The sequence below is a fragment of the Triticum aestivum genome, chromosome 6A, assembly GCF_018294505.1.
Source record: "Triticum aestivum cultivar Chinese Spring chromosome 6A, IWGSC CS RefSeq v2.1, whole genome shotgun sequence".
Classification (NCBI taxonomy): Eukaryota; Viridiplantae; Streptophyta; class Magnoliopsida; order Poales; family Poaceae; genus Triticum; species Triticum aestivum.
Genome location: NC_057809.1, coordinates 148,065,822 through 148,079,212, shown reverse-complemented (window position 1 = coordinate 148,079,212; position 13,391 = coordinate 148,065,822).

The window sequence follows — 13,391 nt, the reverse complement described above, 5'->3', positions numbered from 1 at the left end:
AACTCGCCGCAAGGGCATAACCCGGTGGGTGGTGGTGCTAATGCGCAGGATGTGGTGGATCATGGACGGGCGCGTCGAGAAGCCGAGTTAGCAACACAGCATGCGGCTCATCAACCTACTCCAATTCGTCCTACCGCCTCAGTGGAGCCAGGTGTGGTCTTCAGTTCTTTAGGTGTGCCGTGTCTCACCCCCGCTTTGCGTAATGTACGACTGCCCAAGGATTTCAAAGGCCCTCATAAGGTGCCCAATTACACTGCCGATTTACCCCCTGAGTCATGGGTTGAGAGTTATGAGATGGCGATGGAGATGCTGGATGTGGATGAGGCGGTGTGTGCTAAGTACTTCACCATGATGTTGGAGGGGACAACTCGTACTTGGTTAAAGAGCTTACCGGCTAACTCCGTCGGGTCATGGGCTGAGTTGAAGCACCGGTTTATCCAGAATTTTAAAGATACTTGTAAGCAGCCTATGTCGATTGTGGACCTGGCCGCCTGTGTTCAAGAGGATGGAGAGTCTACAACCCATTGGGTGAAGAGAGTCTCAGCTATTCTGCATTCGTCAGACCGCATCAACGTGGATACAACAGTTTTGACACTGGATGGCAATTGTCGGTTTATGCCATTAAAACTAAAGCTAGGGAGGCTCAAATGTCACTGCAATGACATGTCAACCCTTATGGCTGCTTTGGTGAAATATGCCGATTCAGATAGTAGCAAAGACCCTGAGTCTGAGGAGGACAAACCGAGGAAGGGGAAAAAGAACGGCAATGGTAAGGGGCAGCAGCACAATCCGACAGGTCATGGGAATAATGGTAAGCGCAAGGCAGACAATAGTTTGGACTTTGTGACTAACACCAATGCTCAGGATAACGGTCAGCGTCGTAAGGGCAAACCGCCCCAAAGGGGTGGAGGGTCAGGCCCCAATCTGGAGCGCATGTTAAATCAACCTTGTCCAAAGCACGAATCGAAGGAGAAGCCAGCTTCACATCTGTGGAAGGATTGTTTCATCATGCGGGAGTTCAAAAATTCTAATATGTTTCAGTACGACAATGGCCCGCCCGGCAGTTCAGGAGGCGGTTTTCATGGGCCGGGTTATGGAGGCAGCAGCTCTGGTTCAGGAATCCAAGGCCATCAGACCGGACATGGTAATCAAGGGAATCAGGGCAATCAGGGAGGTTATAACCATCAGGGGAATCAGCAGCAGCAGTCGGGTTATCAGAGCAATCCGAAGCAGTTGAATAGTGGGTAGTATCATGTCTTCACCACTAGCTTGTGCAAGCGTGATCAGAAGCTTCATAAGAGGGTCGTGAAATCTGTTGAACCGGCAGTGCCTCAGTATTTGCGCTGGTCTGAGCAACCAATTTTATGGAGTCGAGAGGATCACCTAGCCCGGGTTGATAATCCGGGTCATCTGGCCTTGGTGGTGGCACCTCAAGTCAGGGGGTATAAGTTCACCAAGGTGCTTATGGATGGTGGAAGTAGTATCAACATCCTTTACTATGATACCTTCCGCCGTATGGGGTTGACAGATAAGAATCTTAAACCGTCGAACACCGTTTTTCATGGTGTGGTGCCTGGTAAGTCTCCGTATCCAGTGGGCAAGATATCCCTAGAGGTGGCTTTTGGAGATGATCATGATTCAAGGTCAGAAGCATTGACTTTTGAAGTGGTGAAAATCAAGAGTCCATATCACACCCTGTTCGGACGACCGGCTTATGCCAAGTTCATGGCGAGGCCGTGTTATGTTTATCTACAACTTAAGATGCCGGGTCATAAGGGGACCATCACAATACATGGGAGCAGGAAGATTGATTTGGAGTGTGAAGAGGGTGATGCGGCTTATGCTGAATCGGTTTGTGCTACAGAGGAGCTGAAGTTTTATAAAAACAATGTTGATCCGGCGGATATGACTTCTCTAAAGAAGCCAACTACAAAGCATGCTCTCGCGCTTAAGTTTAAATCGGCTACAGACACTAAGATGGTTGACTTTGTTCCTGGCGATTCATCCAAGCAGTTCAACATCAGCGCTAACCTAGATCCCAAATAGGAAAGCGCGCTCATCGAGTTCATCCGTGAGAACCGGGACATCTTTGCATGGAAACCTTCTGACATGCCAGGTGTACCGAGGGAACTTGCTGAGCACACACTTAACATAGATGCTAAGTTTAAACCGGTCAGGTAGTTTCTCCGATGCTTCAACGAAGTAAGGCGTAAGGCTATTGGTGAGGAGGTAGCTCGGCTGTTGGCCGCAGGGTTTATTGTGGAGGTCTTTCACCCAGAGTGGCTGGCTAATCCGGTGCTAGTCCTTAAGAAAAACGGCACTCGGCGTATGTGTGTGGACTACACAGACTTGAACAAGGCTTGTCCAGCTGATCCCTTTGCCCTCCCTCGTATTGATCAGATTATTGATGCTACGACAGGTTGTGACAGTTTGTGTTTTCTGGATGCTTATTCTGGTTATCATCCGATCAAAATCGCAGTTAAGGACCAGGAGAAGACAGCTTTCATAACTCCCTTTGGAGCCTTCTGTTATGTCTCTATGCCCTTTGGGCTCAAGAGTGCCCAGGCGACTTATCAGCGTTGTGTTCAGAATTGTCTTCATAAGCATATTGGGCGCGATGTTCATGTATATGTGGATGATATTGTGGTGAAGTCCAGGAAGGAGGAAACATTGGTAGATGACTTGAGAGAGACCTTTGACAATCTCCGGGTTTATAAGATGATGCTTAATCCGGAGAAATGTGTCTTTGGTGTTCCGGCAGGCAAGCACTTGGGTTTTCTGGTGTCTAACAGGGGCATTGAGGCTAATTCAGAAAAAAAAATCAGCTATCACGTCCCTGACTAAACCAGCGTGCATCAATGACGTTCAATGTTTAGCAGGCTGGATTGCCGCTTTGAGCTGGTTTATCAGTCGTCTTGGGGAGAAAGCTATCCCTTTATATCATATGTTAAAGAAAACAGATGACTTTGTCTGGAGTGATGCAGCTGATGAAGTGTTTGAGGAATTGAAGAGACAGTTAGCTGAACCGCCTGTCCTTGCGGCTCCGGTCGATAAAGAGCCTTTATTGCTATATGTGGATGCTAATGCCCGGGCTGTCAGTGTGGCTATTGTTGTGGAGCTCAATGAGGCTGGAAAAGAGTATCCGGTTCAACGGCCGGTTTATTATATCAGTGAGGTGCTTATTGAATCAAAGCAAAGGTATCCGCATTGGCAGAAGCTCGTGTATGGAGTTTTTATGGCAAGCCGGAAGCTCAAGCACTATTTCAGGGTCATCCTATCACAGTGGTTAGTTCAACCCCTTTGGGAGATATCATCCAAAACAGAGAGGCGACTGGCCGGATTGCTAGGTGGGCTATTGAGCTTGGACCTCACGGGCTCAAGTATACACCTCACACAGCGATCAAATCTCAAGCACTCGTGGACTTCATCAATGATTGGACAGAGTTGCAGGCACCAGAGGAAAAGCTAGACAACCCTTATTAGACTATTCATTTTTATGGGTCCAGGCAATTGGAGGGCTCGGGGGCTGGAGTCATATTAACTTCCCCACGAGGTGACAAGTTTTGTTATGTTCTTCGTTTAATGTTGCCTTGCACTAACAATGCAGCTGAGTATGAGGCCTTACTCCATGGTCTTCGGATGGCTAAGACGATGAACTTAAGCCGGGTTAAGTGCTTCAGTGACTCAGACCTGGTGGCTCAACAGGTATCTGGCACTTGGGATTCTAAGGACCCACTCATGGCTGCATATCGACGAGAGGTGCACATAGTGGCTGGTCATTCCAAGGGCTATCAAGTTGACCATATAGACCGGCGAAAGAATGAAGCAGCGGACTGATGTCTACTACACAACCTTCTTCTTGTAGACGTTGTTGGGCCTCCAAGTGCAGAGGTTTGTTGGACAGTAACAAATTTCCCTCAAGTGGATGACCTAAGGTCAATCCGTAGGAGGCATAGGATGAAGATGGTCTCTCTCAAGCAAGCCTGCAACCAAATAACAAAGAGTCTCTTGTGTCCCCAACACACCCAATACAATGGTAAATTGTATAGGTGCACTAGTTCGGTGAAGAGATGGTGATACAAGTGCAATATGGATGGTAGATAAAGGTATTTGTAATCTGAAATTATAAAAACAGCAAGGTAACTAATAATAAAAGTGAGCGTAAACGGTATTGCAATGCGTGGAAATAAGGCCTAGGGTTCATACTTTCACTAGTGTAAGTCCTCTCAACAATAATAACATAATTGGATCACATAACTATCCCTCAACATGCAACAAAGAGTCACTCCAAAGTCACTAATAGCGGAGAACAAACGAAGAGATTATGGTAGGGTACGAAACCACCTCAAAGTTATTCTTTCCAATCAATCCATTTGGCTATTCCTATAAGTGTCACAAACAGCCCTAGAGTTCGTACTAGAATAACACCTTAAGACACAAATCAACCAAAACCCTAATGTCACCTAGATACTCCAATGTCACCTCAAGTATCCGTGGGTATGATTATACGATATGCGTCACACAATCTCAGATTCATCTATTCAACCAACACAAAGGACCTCAAAGAGTGCCCCAAAGTTTCTACCGGAGAATCACGAAGAAAACGTGTGCCAAACCCTATGCATAGGTTCATGGGCGAAACCCGCAAGTTGATCACCAAAACATACATCAAGTGAATCACGTGATATCCCATTGTCACCACAGATATCCATGGCAAGACATACATCAAGTGTTATCAAATCTTTAAAGACTCAATCCGATAAGATAACTTCAAAGGGGAAACTCAATCCATTACAAGAGAGAAGAGGGGGAGGAGAAACATAAGATCCAACTATAATAGCAAAGCTCGCGATACATCAAGATTGTATCATCTCAAGAACACGAGAGAGAGAGAGATCAAACACATAGCTACCGGTACATACCCTCAGCCCCGAGGGTGAACTACTCCTCCTCATCATGGAGAGCACCGGGATGATGAAGATGGCCACCGGAGAGGGATTGCCCCCTCCGGCAGGGTGTCGGAACGGGTCTATATTGGTTTTCGGTGTCTACGTAGGCTTCTGGCGGCGGAACTCCCGATCTATTATCCTCTCGGATGTTTTTAGGGTATATGGAGATATATAGGCGGAAGAAGTACGTCAGGGGGGCCACGAGGGTGGAGGGCGCGCCCCCCTGCCTCGTGACCTCCTCGCAGATCCCCCGACGTGCACTCCAAGTCTTCTGGGCTTATTTCCTTCCAAAAATGAGTTCCGTGAAGTTTCAGGTCAATTGGACTCCGTTTGATTTTACTTTTCTTCGAAACCCTAAAATAGGGTAAAAACAGAAACTGGCACTGGGCTCTGGGTTAATAGGTTAGTCCCCAAAAATCATATAAAAGTGTATAATAAAGCCCATAAACATTCAAAAAAGTAGATAATATAGCATGGAGCAATCAAAAATTATAGATACGTTGGAGACGTATCAGCATCCCCAAGCTTAATTCCTGCTCGTCCTTGAGTAGGTAATTAATAAAAACAGAATTTTTGATACGGAGTGCTACTTGGCATAATTTTAATGTAATTCTTCTTAATTGTGGGATGATTATTCAGATCCATAAGATTCAAGACAAAATTTCATATTGACATAAAAATGATAATACTTCAAGCATCCTGACTAAGCAATTATGTCTTCTCGAAATAACATGGCCAAAGAAAGCTATCCCTACAAAATCATATAGTCTGGCTATGCTCTATCTTCACCACACAAAATATTTAAATCATGCACAACCCCGATGACAAGCCAAGCAATTGTTTCATACTTTTGATGTTCTCAAATTTTTCAATCTTCACGCAATACATGAGCGTGAGCCATGGACATAGCACTATAGGTGGAATAGAATGGTGGTTGTGGAGAAGACAAAAAGGAGAAGATAGTCTCACATCAACTAGGCGTATCAATGGGCTATGGGGATGCCCATCAATAGATATCAATGTGAGTAAGTAGGGATTGCCATGCAACGGATGCACTAGAGATATAAATGTATGAAAGCTCAACAAAAGAAACTAGTGGGTGTGCATCCAACTCGCTTGCTTACGAAGACCTAGGGTATTTTGAGGAAGCCCATCATTGGAATATACAAGCCAAGTTCTATAATGAAAGATTCCCACTAGTATATGAAAGTGACAACATAGGAGACTCTCTATCATGAAGATCATGGTGCTACTTTGAAGCACAAGTGTGGTAAAAGGATAGTAGCATTGCCCCTTCTCTCTTTTTATCTCATTTTTTTATTTTTTATTTTTTTATTTGGGCCTTCTCTTTTTTTATGGCCTCTTCTCTTTTTTTATTTGGGCTTATTTGGCCTCTTTTATTTATTTATTTTTGTCCGGAGTCTCATCCCGACTTGTGGGGGAATCATAGTCTCCATCATCCTTTCCTCAGTGGGACAATGCTCTAATAATGATGATCATCACACTTTTATTTACTTAAAATTCAAGAATTACAACTCGATACTTAGAACAAGATATGACTCTATATGAATGCCTCCGGCGGTGTACCGGGATGTGCAATGACTCATGAGTGACATGTATGAAAGAATTATGAATGGTGGCTTTGCCACAAATACAATGTCAAATACATGATCATGCATAGCAATATGGCAATGATGAAGCGTGTCATAATAACGGAATGGTGGAAAGTTGCATGGCAATATATCTCGGAATGGCTATGGAAATGCCATAATAGGTAGGTATGGTGGCTGTTTTGAGGAAGGTATATGGTGGGTTTATGGTACCGGCGAAAGTTGCACGGTACTAGAGAGGCTAGCAATGGTGGAAGGGTGAGAGTGCGTATAATCCAATGGACTCAACATTAGTCATAAAGAACTCACATACTTATTGCAAAAATCTGCAAGTTATCAAAGAAAAGTATTACGCGCATGCTCCTAGGGGGATAGATTGGTAGGAAAAGACCATCGCTCGTCCCCGACCGCCACTCATAAGGAAGACAATCAATAAATAAATCATGCTCTGACTTCATCACATAACGGTTCACCAATCGTGCATGCTACGGGAATCACAAACTTCAACACAAGTATTTCTCAAATTCATAACCACTCAACTAGCATGACTCTAATATCACCATCTCCATATCTCGAAACAATTATCAAGTATCAAACTTCTCATAGTATTCAACACACTCATAAGAGAATTTTATTATTCTTGAATACCTAGCATATTAGGATTTTAAGCAAATTACCATGCTATTTAAGACTCTCAAAATAATATAAGTGAACCATGAGAGTTCATCTATTTCTTCAAAATAAAACTACCACCATGCTCTAAAAGGTATAAGTGAAGCACTAGAGCAAATGACAAACTACTCCGAAAGATATAAGTGAAGATCAATGAGTAGTCGAATAATTATGCAACTATGTGAAGACTCTCTAACATTAAATAATTTCAGATCTTGGTATTTTACTCAAATAGCAATCAAAACTAAATAAAATGACATCTAAAAATAGCAAACATCATGTGAAGAAGCAAAAACTTAGGATCAACCGATACTAACCGATAGTTTGTTGAAGAAGAAAGGTGGGATGCCAACCGGGGCATCCCCAAGCTTAGACGCTTGAGACTTCTTAAGATATTATCTTGGGGTGCCTTGGGAATCCCCAAGCTTGAGCTTTTGTGTCTCCTTAATTCCTCTCATATCACGGTCTCCCTAAATCTCAAAAGCTTCATCCACACAAAACTCAACAAGGACTCGTGAGATAAGTTAGTATAAACCATTGCAAAAACCTTATCATACCCCACTGTAGCAAATCACTAAAATTATTATTCAACATTGCATACTAAATGCCTTTGCATATTTAATAGTCCTATCCTCAAATAGAATCATTAAAGAAGCAAACATATGCAAACAATGCAAACATGACAGCAATCTCCCTAAACAGGATAGTCTGTAAAGAATGCTGCAACATCCATACTTACCTAGCTCCAAAAATTATGAAAGAAAATTCCCACTGTAGTAAATTTATCAGAGCTTAATATTAAAAAGGTTTCACCATTTTATCACATTCTGAATTTTCTAGGGAATTATTGCAACAGCGGTAAACTTTCTGTTTTCAAACAGCAACATGTATACTTGTAACATAGGCATAGTGGAGGCTATCAATGCCACTTTTATTGAAATAAAATATGCAAAACATTGTTCTAAATAAAATCAAGCAAATCCTAACAAAATAAATTGACGATCCAAGCAAAACACATATCATGTGGTGAATAAAAATATAGCTCCAAGTAAAGTTACCGATGAACGAAGACGAAAGAGGGGATGCCTTCCGGGGCATCCCCAAGCTTAGGCTCTTGGTTGTCCTTGAATATTACCTTGGGGTTCCTTGGGCATCCCCAAGCTTAGGCTCTTGCCACTCCTTATTCCATAATCCATCGAATCCTTGCCCAAAACTTGAAAACTTCACAACACAAAACTTAACAGAAAACTCGTAAGCTCCGTTAGTATAAGAAAACAAAAGACCACTTCAAGGTACTGTAATCAACTCATTATTTATTTATATTGGTGATAAACCTACTGTATTCCAACTTCTCTATGGTTTATAAACTATTTTACTAGCCATAGATTCATCAAAATAAGCAAACAACACACGAAAAGCAGAATCTGTCAAAAACAGAACAGTCTGTAGTAATCTGGATCAAACGTATACTTCTGGAACTCATAAAATTCTCAAATAAATTTCTGGACCTGAGGAATTTATCTATTAATCATCTGCAAAAATAACTAACTAAATATCACTCTCCAAATAAAAATGGCAGCAATTCTTGTGAGCGCTAAAGTTTCTGTTTTTGACAGCATGATCAACAAGACTTTCCCCAAGTCTTCCCAAAGGTTCTACTTGGCACAAACACTAATTAAAAGCATAAAACAACATCTAAACAGAGGCTAGATGAATTATTTATAACTAAACAGGAGAAAAAATCAAGGAATAAAAATAAAATTGGGTTCCCTCCCAACAAGCGCTATCGTTTAACGCCCCTAGCTAGGCATGATGATTTCAATGATGCTCACATAAGACATAAGAATTGAAACATAAAGAGAGCATCATGAAGAATATGACTAGCACATTTAAGTCTAACCCACTTCCAATGCATAGGGATTTTGTGAGCAAATAATTTATGGGAACAATAATCAACTAGCATAGGAAAGCAAAACAAGCATAACTTCAAGATTTTAAGCACATAGAGAGGAAACTTGATATTATTGAAATTCCTACAAGCATATGTTCCTCCCTCATAATAATTTTCAGTAGCATCATGAATGAATTCAACAATTTATCCAGCACCTAAATAATTCTTTTCATGATCTACGAGCATAGAATTTTTATTACTCTCCACACAAGCAAAATTCTTCTCATGAATAATAGTGGGAGCAAACTCAACGAAATAACTATCATGTGATTGAAAATTAAGATCAAGATGACAAGTTTCATGGTTATCATTATTCTTTAAAGCATACGTGTCATCACAATAATCATCATAGATAGGAGGCATGCTTTCATCATAATAAATTTGCTCATCAAAACTTGGGGGACAAAAAATATCATCTTCATCAAACATAGCTTCCCCAAGCTTGTGGCTATGCATATCATTAGCATCATGGATATTCAAGGAATTCATACTAAAAACATTGCAATCATGCTTATCATTCAAATTTTTAGTGCCAACCATTTTATAGATTTCTTCTTCTAACACTTGAGCACAATTTTCCTTTCCATCATACTCACGAAAGATATTAAAAAGGTGAAGCGTATCAGAAAACTCAATTCCATTTTTTATTGTTTTCTTTTATAAACTAAACTAGTGATAAAACAAGAAACTAAAAGACTCGATTGCAAGATCTAAAGATATACCTTCAAGCACTCACCTCCCCGGCAACAGCGCCAGAAAAGAGCTTGATGTCTACTACACAACCTTCTTCTTGTAGACGTTGTTGGGCCTCCAAGTGCAGAGGTTTGTAGGACAGTGGCAAATTTCCCTCAAGTGGATGACCTAAGGTTTATCAATCCGTAGGAGGCGTAGGATGAAGATGGTCTCTCTCAAGCAACCCTGCAACCAAATAACAAAGAGTCTCTTGTGTCCCCAACACACCCAATACAATGATAAATTGTATAGGTGCACTAGTTCGGCGAAGAGATGGTGATACAAGTGCAATATGGATGGTAGATAAAGGTATTTGTAATCTGAAATTATAAAAACAAAAAGGTAACTAATAATAAAATTGAGCGTAAACAGTATTGCAATGCGTGGAAATAAGGCCTAGGGTTCATACTTTCACTAGTGTAAGTCCTCTCAACAATAGTAACATAATTGGTGAAGGAAATATGCCCTAGAGGCAATAATAAAGTTATTATTTATTTCCTTATATCATGATAAATGTTTATTATTCATGCTAGAATTGTATTAACCGGAAACATAATACATGTGTGAATACATAGACAAACAGAGTGTCACTAGTATGCCTCTACTTGACTAGCTCGTTAATCAAAGATGGTTATGTTTCCTAACCATGAACAATGAGTTGTTATTTGATTAACGAGGTCACATCATTAGTTGAATGATCTGATTGACATGACCCATTCCATTAGCTTAGCACCTGATCGTTTAGTATGTTGCTATTGCTTTATCCATGACTTATACATGTTCCTATGACTATGAGATTATGCAACTCCCGTTTTCCGGAGGAACACTTTGGGTACTACCAAACGTCACAACGTAACTGGGTGATTATAAAGGAGTACTACAGGTGTCTCCAATGGTCGATGTTGGGTTGGCGTATTTCGAGATTAGGATTTGTCACTCCGATTGTCAGAGAGGTATCTCTGGGCCCTCTCGGTAATACACATCACATAAGCCTTGCAAGCATTACAACTAATATGTTAGTTGTGAGATGATGTATTACGGAACGAGTAAAGAGACTTGCCGGTAACGAGATTGAACTAGGTATTGGATACCGACGATCGAATCTCGGGCAAGTAACATACCGATGACAAAGGGAACAACGTATGTTGTTATGCGGTCTGACCGATAAAGATCTTCGTAGAATATGTAGGAGCCAATATGGGCATCCAGGTCCCGCTATTGGTTATTGACCGGAGACGTGTCTCGGTCATGTCTACATTGTTCTCGAACCCGTAGGGTCCGCACGCTTAAGGTTACGATGACAGTTATATTATGAGTTTATGCATTTTGATATACCGAAGGTTGTTCGGAGTCCCGGATGTGATCACGGACATGACGAGGAGTCTCGAAATGGTCGAGACGTAAAGATTGATATATTGGAAGCCTATATTTGGATATCGGAAGTGTTCCGGGTGAAATCGGGATTTTACCGGAATACCGAGAGGGTTACCGGAACCCCCCGGGAGCTATTTGGGCCATAGTGGGCCTTAGTGGAAAAGAGAAGGGGCTGCCCTAGTTGGGCTGCACGCCCCCCCTTCCCCTAGTCCTATTAGGATTAGGAGAGGTGGCCGGCCCCCTCCTCCTCTTTTCCCCTCCGAGGAATCCTAGTTGGACTAGGATTGGAGGGGGAATCCTACTCCCAGAGGGAGTAGGACTCTCCTGCGCCTCCCCCCTTTGGCCGGCCAGCCTCCGCTCCTCTCCTCCTTTATATACGGAGGCAGGGGCACCTCTAAACACACAAGTTGACACAAGTTGATCCACGTGATCTATTCCTTAGCCGTGTGCGGTGCCCCCTGCCACCATATTCCTCGATAATACTGTAGCGGAGTTTAGGCGAAGCCCTGCTGCTGTAGTTCATCAAGATCGTCACCACGCCGTCGTGCTGACGAAACTCTTCCCCGACACTTTGCTGGATCGGAGTCCGGGGATCGTCATCGAGCTGAACGTGTGCTCGAACTCGGAGGTGCCGTAGTTTCGGTGCTTGATCGGTTGGATCGAGAAGACGTACGACTACTTCCTCTACGTCGTGTCATCGCTTCCGCAGTCGGTCTGCGTTGGGTACGTAGACAATACTCTCCCCTCGTTGCTATGCATCACCATGATCTTGCATGTGCGTAGGAAAATTTTGAAATTACTACGTTCCCCAACAGTGGTATCAGAGCCTAGGTTTTATGGTTTGATGTTATTTGCACGAGTAGAACACAAGTGAGTTGTGGACGATACAAGTCATACTGCCTACCAGCATGTCATACTTTGGTTCGGCGGTATTGTTGGACGAGACGACCTGGACCAACCTTACGCGTACGCTTACGCGAGACCGGTTCCCTCGACGTGCTTTGCACATAGATGGCTTGCGGGCGACTGTCTCTCCAACTTTAGTTGAACCAAGTATGGCTACGCCCGGTCCTTGAGAAGGTTAAAACGGAGTCTATTTGACAAACTATCGTTGTGGTTTTTGATGCGTAGGTGAGATGAGTTCTTACTTAAGCCCGTAGCAGCCACGTAAAACTTGCAACAACAAAGTAGAGGACGTCTAACTTGTTTTTGCAGGGCATGTTGTGATGTGATATGGTCAAGGCATGATGCTAAATTTTATTGTATGAGATGATCATGTTTTGTAACCAAGTTATCGGCAACTGGCTGGAGCCATATGGTTGTCGCTTTATTGTATGCAATGCAATCGCGATGTAATGCTTTACTTTATTACTAAACGGTAGTGATAGTCGTGGAAGCATAAGATTGGCGAGACGACAACGATGCTACAACAGAGATCAAGGTGTCACGCCGGTGACGATGGTGATCATGACGGTGCTTCGGAGATGGAGATCACAGGCACAAGATGATGATGGCCATATCATATCACTTATATTGATTGCATGTGATGTTTATCTTTTATGCATCTTATCTTGCTTTGATTGACGGTAGCATTATAAGATGATCTCTCACTAAATTATCAAGAAGTGTTCTCCCTGAGTATGCACCGTTGCGAAAGTTCTTCGTGCTGAGACACCACGTGATGATCGGGTGTGATAGGCTCTATGTTCAAATACAACGGGTGCAAAACAGTTGCACACGCGGAATACTCAGGTTATACTTGACGAGCCAAGCATATACAGATATGGCCTCGGAACACGGAGACCGAAAGGTCGAGCGTGAATCATATAGTGGATATGATCAACATAACGATGTTCACCATTGAAAACTACTCCATCTCACGTGATGATCGGTTATGGTTTAGTTGATTTGGATCACGTGATCACTTAGAGGATTAGAGGGATGTCTATCTAAGTGGGAGTTCTTAAGTAAATTTGATTAACTGAACTTAAATTTATCATGAACTTAGTCCTGGTAGTATTTTGCAAATCATGTTGTAGATCAATAGCTCGCGTTGTTGCTTCCCTGTGTTTATTTTGATATGTTCCTAGAGAAAATTGTTTT